Source organism: Oncorhynchus keta, chromosome 2 (assembly GCF_023373465.1).
Source record: "Oncorhynchus keta strain PuntledgeMale-10-30-2019 chromosome 2, Oket_V2, whole genome shotgun sequence".
Taxonomy (NCBI): domain Eukaryota; kingdom Metazoa; phylum Chordata; class Actinopteri; order Salmoniformes; family Salmonidae; genus Oncorhynchus; species Oncorhynchus keta.
In genome coordinates this window covers 47,687,578-47,712,872 of record NC_068422.1, presented here as the reverse complement: position 1 = coordinate 47,712,872, position 25,295 = coordinate 47,687,578, and the positions used below count along the sequence as shown (strand labels likewise).

Here is a 25,295-nt window from a genome sequence, read left to right as displayed (position 1 = left end):
TATAAATTTCTGTTCTTGTTGAAGTATATTTAAAGGGTAAAGTAGTGCTTTATTTTAAAAGAATCTGGGGGAAAGGATCTTGAGTATTTATCTTGTAATATGGGTATTTGTTTGTGTATCAAGGAGGGTTAAAAACATTCATTCAAGACTCTCTGCAAAGCCTCTTAGCAGAACACACCCAATTACTCAAAAACATCAGTCATAACACACTGAGCCTCCGGAAGGAGTTCAGCTAACCACCATCACAGAAACAATTACACAAAAGCAAGGACGAATGCAGTGCACAGACACACAAATGCACATCATCCCATAGCGAAAAACAGTAGCCCATCAGTGTTGTGTCTGGAGGGTCCAAGGGGACTCGTTAGGACACAGATGGAGGGCTGTGTTACCTGCTGCTCTAGTGAAACAAACAAACATATCAGACAAAAGATAAAGTCCACCCACACACCAGTAAACAACCACTAGTCTGTGTTCAACCACACATTCACACGCACACAGACATTTACACCCTGCCTGCCAACACTTTACGAACAATGCAGGATCTCGGCAACGTTCTTCCATTGATTTCCACTCATGGACTTGAATACAGCAGTAAATTATTTTGACTTTGAATGCTGAGATACCTAGAGATACCCCTCTCTACTGACCCTCCTTCCCTTCAGAGCTGTAGGCTGAGTGTGTAATGATTTATGTCACGCTCATTCCTCTGCCCAGATGCACATAATTTGAAATACACCTAAAATGGCATTTTGTGGATTTCATATCTGCTAAAATATTAAATCGCTCTTGCCAGACCTTAGATCATCCTGTCTGCTGCAGGGCTGGCCTGGCAGTAAGGCCATGCAGTGCGTGATGGAGCATGGCAGTGAGTCTGCATGCAGACGGGGCCTGCTGCTTTGCATGCACCACGTTGCATGTCTCCTACTGGCACGCTCCTACAGACAGACACCCAAGGTCAAATCACTCGCTCGTCTTCCTCCTCCCCTTCCATTCTCAGGAGTAATGGCAGAGGTTTGGCAAGAGTGGTAATTAGGTTGTGTCACGAGTCATCTTCTTTTGTCACCTTCTAATGCCCTAGGATTAAGCAGTGTGATCCCACAATGCATTGTGCTGAAGAGGCAAATTACTCACCAGCCTAGAGGGAGGGGGGTGGGGTTTGTAGTTATTTTGGAATTGGCATGATGTGGGATACACACACTGAAAATGTACACAAAAAAAATTATATTCAAAGAACATTTTGAGAGCATAAATACAGTGTATAATGGCATTAAAGACCTTTAATAGAGACTGCTGAACAAGTTCATATTAAAATCGGTCAACGGAGAGACAAGCTACTGCATAGGAGCACAGGTTGAGAGTTAAAAACTGAGCATCATAAGAGTTTTGCCAGAAGTTCAAAATAAGTAGTTCACTATTTTAAAACTTGATGTTAGATGGTTCCTCACCCTGAATGTAGTATATTGACCAGGAGAAACTGAAATCCATGGTTCTGTTTTTTTTAAAGCAGCCACTACAAACTAGACCAATTTGCATACCGCCCGAAAGATCCACAGACAATGCACTCGACATTGCTCTACACACTGCCCTATCCCATCTGGACAAGAGGAATACCTATGTAAGAATGCTGTTCGTTGACTACAGCTCAGCACTCAACACCATAGTACCCTCCAAGCTCATCGTTAAGCTTGGGGCCATGGGTCTGAACCCCGCCCTGTGCAAATGGGTCCTGGACTTCCTGAGGGGCCGCCCCCAGGTGGTGAAGGTAAGAAACAACACCTCCACTTTGCTGACCCTCGCCACAGGAGCCCCACAAGGATGCGTGCTCATCCCCCTCCTGTACTCCCTGTTCACCCACAACTGCATGGCCACGCACGCCTCCTACTCAATAATCAAGTTTGCAGACGACACAACAGTAGTAGGCAATGACGAGACCGCCTACAGAGAGGTGAGGGCCCTGGGAGTGTGATGCCAGGAAAATAACCTCTCACTCAATGTAGAAAAAACAAAGGAGCTGATAGTGGACTTCGGGAAACAGCAGAGGGAGCACACACCTATCCACATCGACGGGACTGTCGTGGAGCAGGTGGAAAGCTTCAAGTTCCTCGCCGTACATATCACTGATGATCTGAAATGGTTCACACACCAACAGCGCCTTCACCACTCAGGAGGCTGAAGAAATGTGGCTGCACCTTAGAGGCTGCTGCCGCCTATACATAGACTTGACATCACTGACCACTTTAATAACGGAACGCTAGTTACTTTAATAATGTTTACATATTTTTGCTTTACTCATCTCATATGTATATAGGTCTCATATGTATATAGGTCTCATCACATAGGTATATAGGTTTCTGTACAGCACTTTGAGATATCAGCTGATGTAAGAAGGGCTGTATAAATCTATTTGATTTATATACACACTGTATTCTATTCTACTGTATTTAGTCTATGCCACTCCAACATTGCTCATCCTAATATTTATATGATCATTCATTATTTTTTTAAACTTTTAGGTTGTGTGTATTGTGTGCATTGTTAGATATTATTGCACTGTTGGAGCTACACCCGCAATAACATCTGCATGTGATGAATAACATTTGATTTGATTTCTCACATCCTCCCTGTACAGGCAGAACGCCCCTCTGAAGGGCAGGCAGCCAGTGGCATGTATTCATGGATGCCAAGGGAAGCCAGACTTCCCAAAATATTTTTAATTAATTTATCATTTGTATTTTTTATTGGTTTCTTTTGTCTCTCTGTGTTTTCATAATTTTCTTTAAATTCGTAAGTGACTTTAGATCACCGGAGAAATCGCCCGAGCGAGGGAAACAGCCCCCTCTGTCTCAGTATGTGTAGCCCAAGTATGTGATTCTGTCTGGACAAAAAGACTAGGCCATGCCTCCGTAGCATTTGATTGATTGATGCCAGCAAGCATTTTGCCTCCCTTTGGCAAATCAGCGTTGAGCTGAGCTCAACTGTTGGTAGTCCTGGCGCAAAACCACCCACCAAGGGAGGCCAGTTTGGATTTGGCTTCACTCCAATGAAATCACATCAAAAGCAAAACGTATGTCAGAAAAACATGTCTGTTTCTGGTCTGCTTGTGTTGTCCCACAGTAGCTAGATACATCGGCCCTTTCCTAAGCAAAGGATGGAGATGGGGAATTGGTCTTAATTCTCTGTACAGGACAATGACAGAGATTGTAATCTAACCATAAATTCGTATATTGTGCCACTGGCCTGAGACGATTGAAGTTCAGTATGTAGTCTAGTAGGCTCACGTTAGCTGGTTCATTCTTGCCCTTGCGAGGAAGTCAGGCTAGCAATCATTTTAGCCAGGTAGCCTTCGACAACAAAAACTAAAAAGTGTGTACTACTGTATGACACAGTCATAGACCGTTTTGTCTTACATGAAAGAGAGGAGGATGGCAACTGGTCTACATGTAGGGCGAGTCAAGAGTTTTTTTTTATTGCGCACACACGCACACACAAACAGAAAACAGTACCATGGACTGCCACATGACAATTTGTTAAATTGATTGGACTAAATTGTTTTTGGTATTTTTAAGATTGTTTTCACTGTATTAAACTAAGGATATATAGTCTAGTTGATTTCATGAAGCTTAAATGTTTAAGTTGAAATGGTGCTGGAATAGTGGAAGCAGTGGTCTGTTTTCTTTGTGATGACTTGCAGTAATTCTGTGGTTCTAAATCAGTAGTTGTTTAGGAAACTGTCGGAAAAACATGAACCTGCATGACCACCCTGTAGGTCATGTAACTGTTCGTTACACACAATGTTTTCATTGTGGACTTCACAGCACAGATGTTGCTCTACGGTTTTGTGATGAAACAAATGTACACTACCTTTAAAAATGTTGGGTCACTTAGAAATGTCCTTGTTTTTAAAAGAAAAGCATTTTTTTGTCCAAAAAAATAACATCAAATTGATGAGAAATACAGTGTAGAAATTGTTATTGTTGGAAATGTAAAAAGCTGATTTTTAAATGGAATATCTACAGTACATAGGCGTACATATGTCCATTGTCAGCAACCATCACTGCTGTGTTCTAATGGCATCTTGTGTTAGCTAATCCAAGTTTATCATTTTAAAAGGCTAATTGATCAATAGAAAACCCTTTTGCAATTATGTTAGCACAGCTGAAAACTGTTGTTGTGATTAAAGAAGCACTAAAACTGGCCTTCTTTAGACTAATTGAGTATCTGGAGCATGGCCAGAAACAAAGAACTTTCTTCTGAAACTCGTCAGTCTATTCTTGTTCTGAGAAATAAAGGCTATTCCATTCAGAAACAGACGCCTCAAGTCCTCAACTGGCAGCTTCATTAAATAGTACCCGCAAAACACCAGTCTCAACGTCAACAGTGAAGAGGCGACTCCGGTATGCTGGCCTTCTAGGAAGAGCTCCTCTGTCCAGCGTTTGTGTTCTTTTAGCCATCTTAATCTATTATTTTTATTGGCCAGTCTGAGATATGGCTTTTTCTTTGCAACTCTGCCTAGAAGGCCCGCACCCCGGAGTCGCCTCTTCACTGTTGACGTTGAGGCTGGTGTTTTGCGGATACTATTTAATGATAATGATACTATTTAATGTTATCATTATTTGGTTATACCTTCCTTAATGATATCACAAAACAACAACTTATTTCACATGATTATTGTTTAGAGCCCCATGAACCATTTACCACATTATTTACGTTAGAAATATTGTTTTCAATGTCCAACCTTGTGATGTTATTACAGTTCTGCAAAATCTCTCTCTGTTGTAACAAAGGGATTTTTAACTTCCATTTCTGCAGAGTGGGAGAAAGTGTTGCTGCAAGGTATTTACGACCGTCATAAAACTGGCCAACTCCGCCCCCACTTCCCCCCCTTCCTCTCTGGTGGGAGAGGGGGCTCTCTCTGATCTTCACCCAGGAGGGAAAGTAATGACAGGAGATTATGAGGAAATGATCAGAAGATAGATAGGAGTTACATAGTTTAGAATACACAACTCATTTTTCATTGACAAGCTATAAGACAATTATTGATGCCCAGAGCTGGAAACATATCAGATGGCTTCCACAACATGTGAACAATATCAGGAGAAAAAAATGGGATCGATAAACCTAACAACTTGAAATGGGCAGATGTTTTCGTATGTGGTGTCAGGTGTGGTCACGGGACGTTTCAAAGTGTCCCTAAACCTCTCCAAAGTAACATATGTCTGTAAATTAGATAACTCCAGTGCTATTACATATTTGCAATCCCTAAATTATATTTGTTCAGTATAAAAACACAATTTATTCCATATCAACCTCCATATCAAACATTCTGGTGGTGTTAAGGGGTATCTAGGGTACATTCAAGTGTCATTTTAACCTCTCCAAAGTGTCCGGATGTGGTAATTGCACTGTTATGCACACTGTATGTGCCTAAAAGTTATTGTTCACTATAAAAATTATGTTTCTACAACAGCAACCTCTCTCAAACATTGTGCTGGTCTTGGGGGACATACAGGGGATATCCAAGTGTTTTTTCAACTTCTCCAAAGTGCCTGAACATTTTGCCTAGGCATATCCAATGTATTGGTCCCACATATAAATGAACTGTTTACAAAAATAATATAAAAGCAACAAATACAGTGGGGCAAAAAAGTATTTAGTCAGCCACCAATTGTGCAAGTTCTCCCACTTAAAAAGATGAGGCCTGTAATTTTCATCATAGGTACACTTCAACTATGACAGACAAAATGAGAAAAAAAATCCTAAAAATCACATTGTAGGATTTTTAATGAATTTATTTGCAAATGATGGTGGAAAATAAGTATTTGGTCACCTACAAACAAGCAATAGTTCTTTCCCTCACAGACCTGTAACTTCTTCTTTGAGAGGCTCCTCTGTCCTCCACTCGTTACCTGTATTAAAGGCACCTGTTTGAACTTGTTATCAGTATAAAAGACACCTGTCCACAACCTCAAACAGTCACACTCCAAACTCCACTATGGCCAAGATCAAAGAGCTGTCAAAGGACACCAGAAACAAAATTGTAGACCTGCACCAGGCTGGGAAGACTGAATCTGCTAAGCAGCTTGGTTTTAAGATGGGATGGCGTATTGCTGAAGAATGCTGTGGTAGCCATGCTGGTTAAGTGTGCCTTGAATTCTAAATAAATCACCAACAGTGGCACCAGCAAAGCACCCCCACACCATCACACATCCTCCTCGATGCCTCATGGTGGGAACCACACATGCAGAGATCATCCGTTCTCGTACTCAGTCTCACAAAGCCTCGGCAGTTCGAACCAAAAATCTCAAATTTGGACTCATCAGACCAAAAGACAGATGTCCACCGGTCTAATGTCCATTTCTCGTGGTTCTTGGCCCAAGCAAGTCTCTTCTTATTATTGTTGTCCTTTAGTAGTGGCTTCTTTGCCGCAATTCGACCATGAAGGTGTGATTCACGCAGTCTCCTCTAAACAGTTGCTGTTGAGATGTGTCTGTTTCTTGAACTCGATGAAGCACTTATTTGGGCCGCATGTTCTGAGGCTGGTAACTAATGAACATATCCTCTGCAGCAGAGGTAACTCCGGGTCTTCCTTTCCTGTGGCGGTCCTTATGAGAGCCAGTTTCATTATAACGCTGGATGGTTTTTGTGACTGCACTTGAACAAACTTTCAAAGTTCTTGAAATGTTCCGGATTGACTGACCTTCATGTTTTAAAGTAATGATAGACTGTCGCTTCTCTTTGCTTATTTGAGCTGTTCTTGCCAGAATATGGACTTGGTACTTTACCAAATAGGAATATCTTCTGTATACCACCCCTACCTTGTCACAACACAACTGATTGGCTCAAAAAGGAAAGAAATTCCATTCCATCAAGGCAAAGGGTGGCAACTTTGAAGAATCTCTGTTTTGGTTACTACATGATTCCTTATGTGTTATTTCATAGTTTTGATGTCTTCACTATTATTCTACAATATAGAAATAGTGCAAATAAAGAAAAGCCCTTTAATGAGTAGGTGTGCAAACTTTTAACTGGTATTCCGCCACTGTGTGACGATTGTCTTTTTGTTGTCTCTGCCTTATTGTATACTGAAAAAATATATAAAACACAACATGTAAAGTGTTGGTTCCATGTTTCATGAGCTGAAATAAAAGATCCCAAAAAAAGCACAAAAAGCTTTTTCTCTCAACTTTTGTGTAGAAATTTGTTTACATCCCTTTTCCAATATAATCCATCCACCTGACAGGTGTGGTATGTCAAGAAGCTGATTAAACAGCATGATCAATACACAGATGCACCTTGTGCTGAGGACAGTAAAAGGCCACTCTAAAATGTGAAGTTTTGTCACGCAACAAAATGGCACAGATGTTTCAGGTTTTCAGAAAGTGTGCAATTGGCATGCTGACTGCAGGAATGTCTATCAGAGCTGTTGCCAGAAAATGTAATGTTAATTTCTCGACCATAAGCTGCCTCCAACATTATTTTAGAGAATTTTGCAGTATGTCCAACCGGCCTCACAACCGCAGACCACGTATAACCACGCCAACCTATGACCTCCACATCCGGCTTCTTCACCTGCGGGATTGTCTGAGACCAGCCACCTGGACAGCTGATAAAACTTCGAAGCATTTCTGTCTGTAATAAAGCCCTTTTGTGGGGGGAAAAAAATAATTCTGATATGCAGGGCCTGGCTCCCAAGTGGGTGGGCCTATGCCCTCCCAGTCTCACCCATGGCTGTGCCCCTGCCCAGTCATGTGAAATCCATAGATTAGGCCCATAATGTATTTAAATTGACTGATTTCCTTTATTAACTGCAACTCAGTAAAATAGTTGAAATTGTTGCATGATGCGTTTATATTTTTGTTCAGTATATATCACGGTGGCATAAGAATGAATGGGTTATAGAGCAAACAACGCAATTACCACAACATAATTTTAATATGGCTTTTTTCCAGGCAGCTTCCTCTGTGATTTTACCCATGCACCGCTAATGCAAGCAGCCTCTGTTTGTGCAAACTCAAGCGTGTCCCGCACTGTGTATGCAGAGGAAACCAGCTCCTCGGCAATCCCCACATACCGCTCTTAGGCCTCTGCACAACGTCCAGGAAATCAGAGGCAAAACATAATTGAACATTATGTAAACAGCGCATGACTAAATTCTAGAGTGTCCTTCCAACTTTCTATTTACAATATCAATTATGTTCTCCTAGGATAAGCTGCTTTCAGGGGAACGGACAAATTAAATATTGTCTGGCTGGGCCGGAACAAATGGTGTATGTCATCACTCTCTGCATGTGTTTCTCTGATTAGCACTAACATGCAAAGGGTTAGGCCCTGTGAACCGCAAGAGGACACGCACACGCGCACACACGCTAATACACACAGGCTGACATGGCTCATTCATACAGCGTAACACAATTTAAAACTGAATGTTTTCCTTAAAGTGGCAATCAGCAGTTGAAACAATAATAAAGTGTCCACCCTGCTCCTGTTTCGGTAAAAACCTGGGGGATGGGGCTGGAGATATGTAACCACTGTCAAATTCATAGACAGAGCTATGAATGCAAGGACTGACCAGCCATGATATCAAATATATAGTTAAGGCTATGTAGTGTTTGTTTACATGTACTTTGTTTACAAACAATGGAGTAAAACAAGCTTATATTCTGGGTTATTATGGGGTACAACAGTTGAACTAAGCTCATGAAGCATTTATAATTTATATTCTTCAAGAATCAATGGGTACATATCATTAATTTATCATTCCAAAAATGGATGTCGCAACTGCAGATTACCTCTTTAAATGGCGCAAATTATCTTTGTTTTGAAAAAGATCCATGTCTCATTGGACTTGTGTGTTGTTCTAATTGGTTGAACTTGGTGTACAACCTCCCTATCAGCTCTTCTCCTAGAGCACAACCCTGGCTTTCATTTTTCCCTCTGACCAAAGACAGCTGAGATATTTCTGTGAGGTCTAAACAGCCCTATTACAGAACGGAGACAGCCATACACCAGAGACATTTGACTGTATTATTATAAAAGTGCAGAAACAAAAATAACTTCAATTGATGTGATCCAAGACACCAATCATGGGGACCAAGTAGGGTAAAGATCACAATGTGAACTATTGCAAGCATTCAGATCGGCCTGGCCCCATGATTTCCAGCCACTTCTCTTCAAACATTGCAAACCCTCTGTTATTCTATAATATCCAGTTACTAGGCACAGCTAACCAAAATAACATATTTCATATAGACAAACATTGACCTTGGACGCAAAACAGACATTGCTCTGGAGTTCAAGTGGGTTATAGCAGAACTTCAAATAAGCCCTGCCTGACAGCTGAGCACATCTGCACATGTCGCCGCCCCACTGGACAAGGAAGGGAGTACACTGTGACCATAAAACTGTTTCCTCAAAAGGATCTGGCTTGGTTAGTGCAAATCAGTAACCTTGCAAAGCCCACATTTTTAAGGCTAATGCTGGAGGGCATGGAACATTTGAAATAATCAATTCCATTTACCAAGACAAAATCACATAGTATGTCGATGGTTGAGCAACATGTGGTTTGAAATTGTTTGCAATTTGAGAGGGTGACACACAAACACAAAAACAGAGAGGGCAGACTGAGTAAGTGGTACTGCATGTGGTGTGTTGAGGACCCATGCAGTGCAGAGCCTAGAAAGAAGTTAATGTTCCCTACGGTTAGTGCTGAGCGAATAACCACCACTTTTTATTTTGGGGGGTTATTAAACAACTAATTGATTGAAGTCTTTTCAATTACTTGAATTCCATTTACTTTGGGTTCTTTGTGAGCCCAATGTGCCGTTTCTCTAGGGAGAAATCAAATCGATCACAATAGATATCAAGTCAAGAACTATGTGGGACACTGGGCTGAAGGGAGTGGTAGATTTCATTAAGCAAATAACATTTCATTTGTCACATGCTTTGTAAACAACAGGTGTAGACTAACAATGAAAATATTACTTACAGGCCCTTCTCAACAATGCAGAGAGAATAAAAAAAGAGCAATAGTAGAAATCATATTTTTTTTAAATAACACAAGGAATAAATACACAATGAGTAATGATAACTTGGCTATACACACAGTTATGTGTACCGAGTATATGCGCAGGGGTATGAGGTATTTGAGGTAGATATGTACAGTTGAAGTCGGAAGTTTGCATACACCTTAGCCAAATACATGTAAACTCAGTTTTCCACAATTCCTGACATTTAATCCTAGTGAAAATTCCCTGTCTTAGGTCAGTTAGGATTACCACTTCATTTTAAGAATGTGAAATGTCAGAATAATAGTAGAGAAAATTATTTATTTCCTTAAGTCATTTTGCCACAACTTTGGAAGTATGCTTGGGGTCATTGTCCATTTGGAAGACCCATTTGTGACCAAGTTTTAACTTCCTGACTGATGTCTTGAGATGTTGCTTCAATATATCCACATAATTTTCCACCCTCATGATGCCATCTATTTTGCGAAGTGTCATGCACAAAAGCGAGTTTTAATGACTCTAACCTAAGTGCATGTAAACTTCGGACTTCAAAGGTACATATACAGTTGAAGTCGGACGTTTACATGCACTTAGGTTGGAGTCATTAAAACTTGCTTTTCAACCACTCAACAAATTTCTTGTTAACAAGCTATAGTTCTGGCAAGGTCGGCTACTTAGTGCACGACACAAGTAATTTTTCCAACAATTGTTTACAGACAGATTATTTCACTTATAATTCACTGTATCACAATTCCAGTGGGTCAGACGTTTACACACTAAGTTGAGTGTGTCTTTAACCTCTCTGGGATATTCGGGACAGTAGCGTCCCACCTCAACAACAGCCAGTGAAAGTGCAGGGCGCCAAATTTAAAACAACAAAAATCACATAATTAGAATTCCTGAAGCATACAAGTATTTTACACCATTTTAAAGATAAACTTTTTGTTAATACAACCACAGTGTCCGATTTCAAAAAGGCTTTACGGCGAAAGCACCACAAACGATTATGTTAGGTCAGAGCCAAGTCACAGAAAACACAGCCATTTTTCCATCCAAAGAGAGGAGTCACAAAAAGCCCAAATAGAGATACAATTAATCACTAACCTTTGATGATCTTCATCAGATGACACTCATATGACTTCATGATACACAACACATGTATGTTTTGATTGATAAAGTTCATATTTATATAAAAGTTTACATTGGCGCATTACGTTCAGTAGTTCCAAAACATCCGGTGATTTTGCAGAGAGCCACATCAATTTACAGAAATGCATGTTGATGAAAATACAAGTGTTATGCATGGCATTTTAGATAAACTTCTCCTTAATGCAAACATGTGTTAGATTTTTAAAAAGCTGTAGCGAAAAAGCACACAATGCAATAATCTGAGTACAGCGCTCAGACAAAAAAACAGACAAACAGATACCCGCCATGTTGTGCAGTCAACAGAAGGCAGAAATAGCATTATAAATATTCACTTACCTTTGATGATCTTCATCAGAATGCACTCCCAGGAATCCCAGTTCCACGATAAAATGTTTGAATTGTTCGATGAAGTCCCTCATTTATGTCCAAATACCTCCTTGTTGTTCGCACGTTTAGTACACAATCCAAAATCACGAAGTCCATGCGAAAGTTCAGATGAAAAGTTATATTACAGTTTGTAGAAACATGTCAAACGAAGTATAGAATCAATCTTTAGGATGTTTTTATCATAAATCTTCAATAATGTTCCAACCGGAGAATTCCTTTGACTGTAGATATGAAGTGGAACACAAGCTAACTCTCACGTGAATGCGCGTCACGAGCTCATGGCACTCTGCCAGACACCTGGCTCAAACAGCCCTTATTCGTCCCCACTTCACAGTAGAAGCATCAAACAAGGTTCTAAAGACGGTTGACTTCTAGTGGAAGCCTTAGGAAGTGCAAAATGACCCCATAGACACTGTGTTTTCGATAGGGAATGAGTTGGAAAACAACAAACCTCAGATTTCTATTTTTTTCTCATGTTTTTGCCTGCCATATGAGTTCTGTTATACTCACAGACATCATTCAAACAGTTTTATAAACTTCAGAGTGTTTTCTATCCAATACTACTACTAATAATAATGTGCATAATAATATGCATATATTAGCAACTGGGCCTGAGTAGCAGGCAGTTTACTCTGGGCACCTTATTCATCCAAGCTACTCAATACTGCCCCCGAGTCCCAAAGAAGTTTTAAACAGCTTGGAAAATTACAGAAAATTATGTAATGGCTTTAGAAGCTTCTGAGAGGCTAATTGACATCATTTGAGTCATTCAGAGGTGTACCTGTGGATGTATTTCAAGGCCTACCTTCAAACTCACTGCCTCTTTGCTTGACATCATGGGAAAATCAAAAGAAATCAGCCAAGACCTCCACAAGTCTGGTTCATCCTTGGGAGCAATTTCCAAATGCCTGAAGGTACCACGTTCATCTGTACAAACAATAGTACGCAAGTATAAAGACCATGGACCACGCAGCTGTCATACCGCTCAGGAATAAGACGTGTTCTGTCTCCTAGAGATGAACGTACTTTGGTGCGAAAAGTGCAAATCAATCCCAGAACAACAGCAAAGGACCTTGTGAAGATGCTTGAGGAAAGAAGTACAAAAGATTCTATATACACAGTAAAATGAGTCCTATATCGATAAAACCTTAAACATCGCTCAGTAAGGAAGAAGCCACTGCTCCAAACCGCCATTAAAAAAGACAGCCTACGGTTTGCAAATGTCCTCTGGTCTGATGAAACAAAAGTAGAACTGTTTGGCCATAATGACCATCATTATGTATTGAGAAAAAAGGGAGATGCTTGCAAGCCGAAGAACCGTGAAGCACAGGGATGGCAGCATCATATTGTGGGGTTGCTTTGCTGCAGGAGAGACTGGTGCACTTCACAAAATAGATGGCATCATGAGGGAGGGAAATTATGTGGATATATTGAAGCAACATCTCCGCTTGGTTGAAAATGGGTCTTCCAAATGGACAATGACCTCAAGCATACTTCCAAAGTTGTGGCAAAATGGCTTAAGGACAACAAAGTCAAGGTATTGGAGTGGCCATCACAAAGCCCTGACCTCAATACTATAGAACTTTTGAGGGCAGAACTGAAAAAGTGTGTGTTCCGAGCAAGGAAGCCTACAAACCTGACTCAGTTACACCAGCTCTGTCAGGAGGAATGGGCCAAAATTCACCCAATTTATTATGGGAAGCTTGTGGAAGGCTGTCCGAAACATTTGACCCAAGTTAAGCCATTTAAAGGCAATGTTACCAAATACGAATTGAGTGCATGTAAACTTCTGACCCACTGGGAATGTGATGAAAGACATTAAAGCTGAAATAAATCATTCTCTCAACTATTATTCTGACATTTCACATTCTTAAAATAAAGTGGCGATCCGAAGCACAGGGGTGGCAGCATCATGTTGTGGGGTTGCTTTGCTGCAGGATTGACTGGTGCACTTCACAAAATAGATGGCATCATGAGGATGATCAATTCTGTGGATATATTGAAGCAACATCTCAAGACATCAGTCAGGAAGTTAAAGCTTGGTTGCAAATGGGTCTTCCAAATGGACAATGACCCCACGCACATTTCCAAAGTTGTGGCAAAATGGCTTCAGGACAACAAAGTCAAGATATTGGAGTGGCCATCACAAAGCCCTGAACTCCATCCTATAGACAATTTGTGGGCAGAACTGAAAAAGCATGTGCGAGCAAGGAGGCTTAAAACCAGCATCTTTACACCAGCACTGTCAGGTGTTTGTGGGAAGCTTGTGGAAGGCTACCCAAAATGTTTGACCCAAGTTAAACAATGTAAAGACAATGCTACCAAATACTAATTGAGTGTCTAAACTTCTGACCCACTGGGAATGTGATGAAAAAAATCAAATATGAAATAAATCACTCTACTATTATGCTGACATTTCACATTCTTAAAATGAAGTGGTGATCCTAACTGACCTAAAACAGGGAATTTGGGAATTTACTTGGATTAAATGTCAGGAATTGTGAAAAACTGATTTCCGATTTCAACTGTAGGTAGGGATAAAGTGACAAGGCAACGGGATAGATACCGTAATTGCTGGACTATAAACCGCTAATTTATTCCCACGCTTTGAACCTCGCGGTTTATACAATGACGCCGCTAATTTATGGATTTTTCCCGCTTTCACAAGAGTCATGCCGCTAAAAAACTGAGCACCGTCACATAATGTGACGTAAAATCGAGCGTGCTCAAACTTCCCATCATTCTGATTACGGTAGTAATTTTGTCACCCTCATCATGGAGAAATGGATACGATGCAGCTTTCAAGTTGAAGGCGATAGATCTGGCTGTTGGAAAAGGAAAGACAGCTGCTGCACGGGAGCTTGGCCTTAATGAGTCGATTATAAGACTTTGTAAACAGCAGCGTGAGGAACTGAAACAGTGCAAAAAGACAACAAACCATTCAGAGGGAAGAAAAGCAGATGGCCCAAAGTATTTGCAGCCACTCGACATCAGTGTAAATCCTGCATTTACGGTGGCGCTCCGTGTTCAGTGGGAGGCTTGGATGACATGTGGCATGTGAAGAGCAACTTATGGTCAAGTCTGCCAGTTGGTCCTGCCAGCGTGGAGCATTGTCAAAAAATCCACTGTCATCAACGGGTTTCGAAAGGCTGGACTGCTGCGTGTTGAAGGGGCAGCATGAGCTCAGCGGGGTATTTGCCTCCGGATGAAAGTGCCGAGAGCGACAATGAAAACGATCCAACATCGGATGAAGCAATTCTGAGGCTATTCATCTCCGACACCGAAGGAGATGACTTCAGTGGTTTCAGTGCACAGGAGGAGGAAGATAGTGACCAAGTTCATTTGTTTCAATGTACCGGTAGGCACCTGCGGCTTATAGACATGTGTGGCGTATTTATGTACAAAATACATATTTTTTAATAATTCAGTGGGTGCGGTTTATATTCAGGTGCGCTTAATAGTCCAGCAATTACGGCAATAAACAGCAACAGCAGTGTATGTTCTGAGTCAATTTGATTATTGCAAAAAGGGTCAATGCAGATAATCTGGTTAGCAATTGGTTGACTATTTAACTATCTATTAACCTGTTACTCCTACCCCCTACTTTTTCGAACATTCTGTTAAAAATCGCGCAACATTTCAGCGCCCTGCTACTCATGCCAGGAATATAGTATATGCATATGATTAGTATATGTGGATAGAAAACACTCAGACGTTTATAAAACTGGTTAAATCACGGCTGTGACTATAACAGAACGTGCGTTTCATCGAAAAGTGCAGGAAAATCTGATCACTGAAAATGGGAAAATATATCCATGCGCCACTTCAACCCATTGTTAAACGTGAACCACATTAAATGGGGCCGAGGTTGCAATACCTACAGCTTCCACACGATGTCAACAGTCTTGTCATTTGCCTATGATTTGTTTCTTGGTCAAACAGACACGAGGCAGCGCAGTTCTTCCAGTCTCCGACCGGATATTTTGGTTGAGATTTACCCGGACATTATTTCCAGACGTACACCTATAGAATATACATCGCGTCGTGATCAATTTGATCGCTTATTAACGTTTACTAATACCTAAAGTTGCATTACAAAAGTATTTTGAAGTGTTTTGTGAAAGTTTATCGTCGACTTTTTTAATTTAAAAAAAATGACGTTACGTTATAAAACGCTATTTTTTTCCTTGATCACACAGTCTTCATAGATCGATATCTAGGCTATATATGGACCGATTTAATCGAAAAAAGACCCAATAGTGATTATGGGACATCTAGGAGTGCCAACAAAGAAGATGGTCAAAGGTAATGAATGTTTTATATTTTATTTGTGCGTTTTGTGTAGCGCCGACTATGCTAATTATTTTGTTTACGTCCCCTGCGGGTCTTTTGGGGTGTTACATGCTATCAGATAATAGCTTCTCATGCTTTCGCCGAAAAGCATTTTAAAAATCTGACTTGTTGCCTGGATTCACAACGAGTGTAGCTTTAATTCAGTACCCTGCATGTGTATTTTAATGAACGTTTGAGTTTTAACGAGTGCTATTAGCATTTAGCGTAGCGCATTTGCATTTCCAGATGTCTAGATGGGACGCCTGCGTGTCGGGTAGGAGCAAGAGGTTAAGCAGTCTTATAGCTTGGGGGTAGAAGCTGTTCAAGGTCCTGTTGGGTCCAAACTAGGGTTGTTGCGGTGACCGTATTACCTCCACACTGGCGGTCACAAGTCATGAAGGCAGTCAAATTCCACATGACCGTCGAGTCACGGTAATTAAGCTTCTCCAAGCTCTGATGCTGCTGGTTATTAGTAGCCTACCAAACTTGCTAACTGCTTGGTACTCAGCACATGCTAACATCAATGCAAATGTATTAAAAAATCTAATCAAACACTTCATGTTACGCAACATTTCAACTGGCTATGCAATTGCGGGAGAAAACTGAGTGATGGCCGCTAATAAAAAGATGAGGCTCCCATCAGCTTTATATAAGCTAGGCCTACTATATTATTTTTCTCAACTTTCCTAATATTAAGCACATTGCTTATATTTACAACAGGAGTAAAGCCTACCTGGCCTGCATGAAAATAAACCATGGGGAAAAGCGTCCTCCATTCGCTATTTAAGTGCATAGATTAGTTTTTTCCCCGCTTGCCTCTGTTTTGATACAGGTGCATGATAATGGTCGATTCTAAATCAAAACAAATGTTAAAAATATATTATTTAGTATATTTAATGACACAATTAAATCAAGAAAAGTCTGATGGGTGACAATATTAGCCTATATATATTATCACTTGTGAATGATGCCCAGCATAAGAAACAAAGCCTTTTTTTTGCGACCTTTTCTCAATCATAGTCGCATTTTCTCAATCATAGTCCTTAAGTAGTCTAGCCCACATATTTTTGCTAGTGGTTGTATTAATTTGGGATCTATCGCATCCCACAACTCTCATACTATGTTTGGAATATTTATTTCTCGCACAGAATAGGTTGACTTTTGTACTATGGGGGAATAGTAGATTGACATAGGCTAGTACTTTTGCTGTTCATTGCGCCTCCTCATCTTGTTGGCTGATGAAAAGTAAATGAGGACAGTTCTTCCAATATCTTCAATATGCACCTCGGAATTGGATAAGGATGTGTGCAGTTGCGCCCCGGATGTGTCGGTCTTCATTTATAGCCTGTGAGAAAGACCCGTGAAGGAGAGCCATGTGAATGAGGGCTTCGGATTGCGCAGCACACTCAGGGAGAAGGGCACGACGTAGCACCTCGGGCCGCAAAAGGCATGGACTTTTTTTAGGGACAGAGCCACAAAGGGGATGCCACCGTGAAATGTTAGGCATTATCAAGTGCTTGTCAAATTGTGAATGAGAGACTATTGGAGTGCGTACAGCCTGAGCAAAAAAACAAAGCAGAGCTCATGCCTTTCAAGCAACTTTTTTCAAATCATCATTTGAATCTCATCATGCAGCCTTACAATGTATTAAAAATCAAACCATATAGACCAATGCTTGTAGAACAACTAAAGTTACAGTAATGATTCTAAATTAAGCATATAGGTGTACCTATTTCTTCATTAACTGCTCAACACAGAATAGGTGCACACGCACACTCCAAACCGCTTGGGGAAAATGTGTATATTTTATTCAGCTTTGTTCAATTATATTCTTCCTACTATAAAGCCAAGGAATTATAAGCAAATCTTGTCTGCTAAATGAACTAGTGTAGCCCACAGCCATTTGGCATAGCCGCATTAGGACCTAACATAAGGACCTAACATAACTCACAGTATGCTATTCTTTTCTTCCGAAATAGACTACATTTTCTTCATATCATGCTTCTAAATAATGGATTTATTGTGAAGGTGTAGGCTATATTACTTGGATTTATTAGACTTTTTTAAAATGGCTGTGTGGAAGCCAGGAGATGTTAAATGTGTTTATGCTGATTAAAGGTCAATTACTGTGAGACCGACAGTTATTTGCTTGACAATCACCGACTGACAAAATTTTGTGACCGTCACAGTCCAGACTTAATGCAAAACAAGCCCAATGCGTTTCTATGGGCCTATTTTGGACTGCGCTTGTCGCCTGCCTTCTCAACTTTTCTTAGGGCGAAGACATGAGCATCTCGTCATTATACAGATCTCTAGAAGGACACACTTCTATGCCTGCTACGTTAACTCATTAGATACACACAGACAGCATGAGAGAGAGAAGTACACAACACTATGATGAGAGGGTCAGAGACAGTTTGTGACAGAATGCCTTATCTACTTTGAAGAAATAGTCAAATAATTCTTCCAGACAGCTCTGCAGCATACTTAGGCAGGCTAGCTAAACGGGAAGACTAAAGACTACAGTATGGGGAGCACACAGATACGATAATAACGTTAGATGGTGTGGCTAGCTGACTGCTACTGCCTGAGCAGCGATTACATGATGACTTAAAGGAATGAAAAATAATAAAGTAATTAAATAAATTCAAAGTAATATACAGAACTGCAATATTTTATTATTTCATAGTAATTTCTTATTTTTCTATTTATCTGTAGGGCTGGGAAGTACACTGTATTTACGTTACAGCCTTATTCTAAAATGTATTAAATGTTTTTTTTTCAGCTCCCTCAATCTAAACACAATACATCATAATGACAAAGCAAAAACAGGTTCTTAGACATCTTTGCTAAATTATACCAAAACAAATGCAAAGAATATCACATTTACATAAGTATTTAGACCCTTGACTCAGTTCTTTGTTGAAGCACCTGTGCTTATAGCCTTGAGTCTTCTTGGGTATGTTGCTACAAGCTTGGCACACCAGTATTTGGGGAGTTTCTCCCTTTCTTCTCTGCAGATCCTCTCAAGTTCTGTCAGGTTGGATGGGGAGTGTTGTTGCACAGTTATTTTCAGGTCTCTCCAGATATGTTTGATCGGGTTCAAGTCCGGGCTCTGGCTAGGCCACTCAAGGACATTCAGAGACTTGTCCCGAAGCCACTCCTACATTGTCTTGGCTGTGCGCTTAGGCTCGATTCATCTTTTGCCTCGATCCTGACAAGTCTTCGAGTCCCTTCTGTTGAAAAGCATCCCCACAGCATGATGCTGCCACTACCATGCTTCACCGTAGGGATGGTGCCAGGTTTCCTCCAGACATGACACTTGGCATTCAGGCCAAAGAGTTTTTGGTTTCATCAGACCAGAGAATCTTGTTTCTCATGGTCTGAAAGTCCTTTAGGTGCCTGTCACGTGTCTTTTACTGAGGAGTGGTTTTGTCTGGCCACTCGACCATAAAGGACTGATTGGTGGAGTGCTGCAGAGATGGTTGTCCTTCTGGAAGGTTCTCCCATCTCCACAGAGGAACTCTATAGCTCTGTCAGAGTGACCATTGGGTTCTTGGTCACCTCCCTGACCAAAGCCCTTCTCCCCTGATTGGTCAGTTTGGCCAGGCGGCCAGCTCTAGGAAGAGTCTTGGTGGCTCCAAACTTCATCCATTTAAGAATGAAGGAGGCCACTGTGTTCTTGGGGACCTTCAACGCTGCAGACATTTTTTGGTACCCTTCCCCAGATTTGTGCCTCGATACAATCCTGTGTCGGAGCTCTAAGGACAATTCCTTCGACCTGATGGCTTGGTTTTTGCTCTGACATGCACGGTCAACTGTGGAACAGACAGTTGTGTGCCATTCCAAATCAATTTTGATGACAACGATGCTGTTTTCTCTTTGCTTCTTTGCATTTTATAATTGCACTATTAGTTTGTGTTTCTTACTGCAAACAGCTAGTTTGTCTTTTCTTAACAAGTTGAGCCTAAATCTTGTTAGCAGCTAATGCTAATCATTAGTTAGCTGGCTAGATAGCTAATAAATGTACTGAGTCAGAACAAATGTAATTCGCCTCTACAGCCTGATAATACCAGTGATGGTGTAGGCCTAAATCAGCATTTAGTTTGTGCAACAGTATCTTCTAAATCAAAGGAATACGTGAAGCATGAATATGTTAGCTACTTAAAGTAGCTAAGAGAAAACATGAAATGTAGCCAAAGATCATAGGGTCCCCTAGGAAACACTTATCAACACTTTGGTTCCTACCCTGTCACAATAACTCCTCCCTGGCATTTTCATTCGTTGTCATGTCAAACACTGTATTCAAAGTGCCCATATAGTGCCCATATATTCTAATTCTAATTATAATAATAATATAGCTAATCATAATAATCATTCCATTTCCATGATTCCAACAGTTCACCCAAGTGTGTTGCTCTAAATCGCAAGTTAAATGACAATTGCAACATCTGGTTAAATATAAGGCCTAGATTGTTTGCCCATATCATGCAGCCCCAGGTGTCAGTGTGGAAATGATCTCAAATGAGTGCTTAAAATGCACGTTATTATTTTTGATTGAATTTGAATTGCATAAAACAAATCAGAATGGAGAAAGAACCATTGAAATCACTTAGAATGTATGTGTTGCCACCCTAGGTTCTCACACCACTCAAAGCAAATGAATAACTTGTATTATTCAAAAACATAAAATACCGTCCAATTGTTATAAAAATACAGTGATATGACATGTTGGCCATATCGTTGGCCATTAAAAAGCTAAAATCATTCTAATGTCATTATTTCATAATGCATTTTATGTCATTTCAAAATTAAAAATAAACTGAAAATGGAGCAACCTCAAAAAGACTACTTACTGTGACCACTCCCTGCAACAGAAGCAGCGCACTGCAGGCTTTTAATCGCTGTTTTACGACATGTCAAAAAAATAAAAAATGGGGAAAACAAAAACATGCTTCCAAAGGTTTGGCTGCCTGCACGATAGCAGACATATGAAAGTTTAAATAACCTTGGTATTTACTCAATGGTGAAGGGAGGAGGTAAGGATAACAGACCAGAGTGTATCCTTGGCACACATTGTATTTTTCTTCCTTAATATTTTTAGACAGTCCACATTCGCACTGCGTTTGTACACATTCTTGGGTTTTCGAGGGTATTGTGTGATTTGCAAGCTTTTCGCTCACCCAATGGTCACGAACACTGGTGCGGTGAGTCATTATCATCTCGTATTGCAAAACTGATCAGGGTGTCCTTTGAAACCATAACCTATATTATAATACAGCATTTGACACCCAATGCTAACAAGTATTTTCCAGAGAAAGCTAGCAGCTTGATATGATTCATTACTGGGCACTGTGAAGTGTGGCTTCTTGGACAGCTTAACAATTACACTATAGACGAACAACAGCAACAAACCACTTCAAGTTTCTTAAAAATAACACGCAGTCTAAATCCATCTCCCACAATAAAACAATCGTAGCCACAGATCGTAGAGATCCCTCAGTTTGTAGTCTGGCTACTGTGGGTCAATGTCAAGTGTGATAAAGGTATAGGGCCTAAGGCTTTGGAAGGCTTACATTCAGGGTCATGGATGAGCCTACCTTCTGAGTCTCCGGACTCCTATAGATCCTATAGTAGCATCTGGGGACATAGTTCTGAGAAAAGAACAATTTCCTCTAGGCTTGGGAGATTATTACTGGAAAGTCACTCACTTATCTAAAAGATGAACCTGTCACTTTTCAAACCTAAACTAAGGGCACTGGGGGGGGAGCGCCAGGAGAGGGAATGAGAAAGAGACCATGGTTAAGCATTGCGGCTAGTAGCTTCAGCCGCATTCCCCTGTGACTGTATATAGGGTCTATTTGGCCATGTCTCCTTAGATTAAAGGCCTGCGTGTAGCGTATTAAACTGCTACCTTTTACGGACCGAGAGGCATTCGTTCTCTACTCCATCTCTGCTAGTGGGGTCATCTGTGTGATAATGCACAGATAATATAGAGGGGCTACTCGTACATGTCTATGAAATATTCATGATAAACCACTCAGAACAGAGAAGAGCAGAGCAGCCGCCAACACCACCTGAGGAACAATAGAGCGAGGCAAGCAAGGAAATAGGTTTATAGATAGCACGCAAAAACACTCCACGAGGACAGAAAGGCCGTCTTTCATAAGCAAGGGCACCGGTGTCCATATGATACCTTGTTCCTTCAAGGCTCTGGCTTATCTGACGCATACTGGTCAATACTAGCCACGAGCCAGTCCAACATATACTGTAGGTAAACAATCACCTGACATTATGAGTGGGGAAAATAACATGAGTCATACAATGTAATATCCCCTCCAAGTCTAATTCTTACCCATCTAGAAAGTGAAAAAGCCAGAAATGGAGGTTCATACTGACCTCAAATTTCTGGTCTAACACAGGTGAACAATCATAGTCATCATAACGAGTGGGGAAGACATATGCAAAAGCACTTCCTATCAGTCCCACTGTTGTGGGGTTGCCTTCCCTGCAACCCCCATCTATGAATGTTTTACATTACAATGTCATTCCCAGAATAATGTGAAGGATGTCCTTAACATGGCCTCACGATCACTGCCATCCAGACTACCACTAACAGCCCCTCCTGTCTCCAGTGTGATCATTGCCCACAAAGTCTACTGTAGGCCTATGCCAGACATGTCCCTACCCCAAACCAATGCACTCATTTTATTTTCCACAAGCTTCACCTTGGGAGAGACTGGAGCCTTTGGGGGCTTTGAGCTTTTTTGTGGCTCTTCTGTAGAGGATGTCCAAATCTGAAAGGAGATAACCGTTGGCAACTGAAACTGTAAATGCTATATGCATGCTGATGCTACATTAGCTACATGCTTATACTGCAATGTTCTTAAAACTGAGTCTTACAAGGTAAAAAAATTTGACAGGACAGTTGCACTGCAAATCTCTGAGAAGGAGACAAACAAAGTCCAAACTTCTTTGCTGTCAGCTATGCAAATGCAGAGCACACATCTTGTCACATACAATATCTAAAAGTAGAAAGATCTTGTTCGCAGGGTAGGTTTGCATTACAACTATGACTGAGCAACAACCGCCTGCAAACAATGTTTGTGTTTCTCTGTCACGTTCTCTCCATCGCTCCTTCCATCTCATTAACCCAAACATCTCTTTTCACAACACTTCCTGTCTCCCTCTGTGTTCTGTGTCACTCTTTCCGAGTCTCCTTCCCTGTCACTTCCTCTATCCTTCTAAATGTTTCTCTCTCATTTTCTCCCTCTCGCTCCCTCCCTCCCACCATATGCCCCCCGGCTCCTCTCTCTTACTTTTTCTCCCTCGTTCTCCCCTCTGTCTCCCTTCTCTCTTAGGCCAGTGCCATGTTCACTAGCCAATGCTTTGCTTAAGACAGGTGTCAGCTACAATCCCTGCTACTGTTCTCCACAGAGACACAGCGCCTCTCTCTCCTTCTCTCCTACTTGCCACTGAAACAATTACACCAGATAGGCCTCAAGGTCAACAGAGCTGTCAGGCTCCACTCCAACACTGGAGCAACTTCTCCCACGTTTTGGATAGGGAAACAGGCAGAGGTGTTAATAGAGGGTTTCTGCTGCTATGGAGTCTACAGCTGCTAGGAATTATGGACATCACACACATTTCATTTTCTCTTCAATCAGTTATGTTCGGAGTCGTTTGTAACTTCATAGAAATATGTAATTCATTGAGACTAGAGATGCACATAGAACGAATGCAATAACGTGAAAATGAAAGCAAAGACGGTGTTGGACAGTGCTGCCATTTCATTACAAGCTCTACACATATATTTACTTGTGAATAGAACACATCCACTCTGGGAAAAAAAAAATACTGAAAGTACCATAATGAAAAGGCTACTGATACAGAACTCATTATCTGTAGAGCTGAAGTGAATAAAAGGGACAATTGAAGGAGGCCAAAGGGAAGCATTAGGAGAGATCCGCTAGTTAGGGAATCCACTTGGTGTATGACACGATGTGCACAGCCTACTTTCCTCTCATATCTGTTTATTTTCACAGCATGTCTAAATAAAATGGAGATGCGGGAGGCCACTTCGGCCCGACAAAGGTCACGTTTCCTAATGCATGAAAACTGCTTCCCGGCCAACCAAGGGGCCTGCTTGAGGATATTGGCTTGTTGACCCGGGGAAAGACAGGGATCATTACATTTATCAGTTTAAATGACTTTTTTATTTTTTTTATTGTTTTTGTATTTGTATTCTTAAATATGTTTTTTTCTTAAAAATACTATTTTAATTGTAAACTGTTGTTACAATGAAGGATACACCTAATTTCCTGCCAAGAGGCGCTGATTTATCGGACAAAAGGAAGACGCTTGTGCTATTTCAGGGGACAATGAATTTATCCTAAACATGACCAGGAACCCAAGATTGTCAGTAAAGAACGAAGCTGTATGTCCATGAAGAACACTTCCTCAAATCAAAATGTTATAAATCGCATCCAGGCAATTGAAGCAAGCGAAGACAAGATTAGCCTTGGCGCATAAGTAACCAGGTATCTCAGAGCAGCAGAATTACTCTGTTAACATTAAATGTGGCCAAAGCTACTCAGAATGTCATTTAATATCCATTTGCTGTAAGTAATTATAGCCCATCAACATTCATATTTCAACAATCTTCTGCAACAGTGTTTGGAATAGAGAAGCTCCCTTTACATTTCCTATTTGCTTTTTTCTCCCTCAATGAAATACCTTTCCATACAGTCTATAACGCTAGTAGGCCTAGTCAATTTCAACACCTGCAGGTTGAATGTGCTAGATAAGCTCTCCACTCTCAGAACTGTAAAGTGCTTTCTCTTATTTCATCTGACAGGCCCTGTATGGTGAATAAGATTATTCTTGCTTGTTCCTTTTTAATCAGTTTATTCTCTTTGAGCAACCTTTCATACATTACAAATGGTGCATCACCGGATATTGGAGAGGAAAATGCTGAAAATAGCTATTTTTGTAGAGCTGGTCAGTCAAAAGGAGGTAAAGGAAAGGGCACACTATCTATAACTTCTTCAGTGACCAACATGTACAAAGGATATGCAGAAGGGGGAAATACAGTGATTTATAATTCCATACATGGTGTGTACAACTGGTCTGCTGAGTACTAAGTTGCCATTTTTTGTCACAGATATCTAAGATTAATGGATGCTGTGATATTCTTCCTTACAAAAAAAAGATAGCAGTTTCCTCTCATATCTGTTCATTTTAACAGCAGGTCAAAAGTGCAGTAACTGCAGTGGACTGTAGTATTTTGGATGCAGTAATTGCGTAATAACTGCAACATACTGCAGTTATTATGCACTCCAGTTACACTGCAAAATTACTGCAGTAAATGTTTTTATTTTGGAAGCAGAATTTGCTGCATACTGCAGTTATATTGCACCC

General features: G+C 40.7%; 1 protein-coding gene across 2 annotated transcripts in view; it reads right to left on the bottom strand.

Annotated features, from left to right (window-relative positions):
• The window catches only part of LOC118361386 (adhesion G protein-coupled receptor A3-like), a 261,426-nt gene that overhangs the window by 235,221 nt on the left and 910 nt on the right, over nt 1–25,295 (bottom strand). The gene's annotated exons all lie outside the window — the stretch shown is intronic.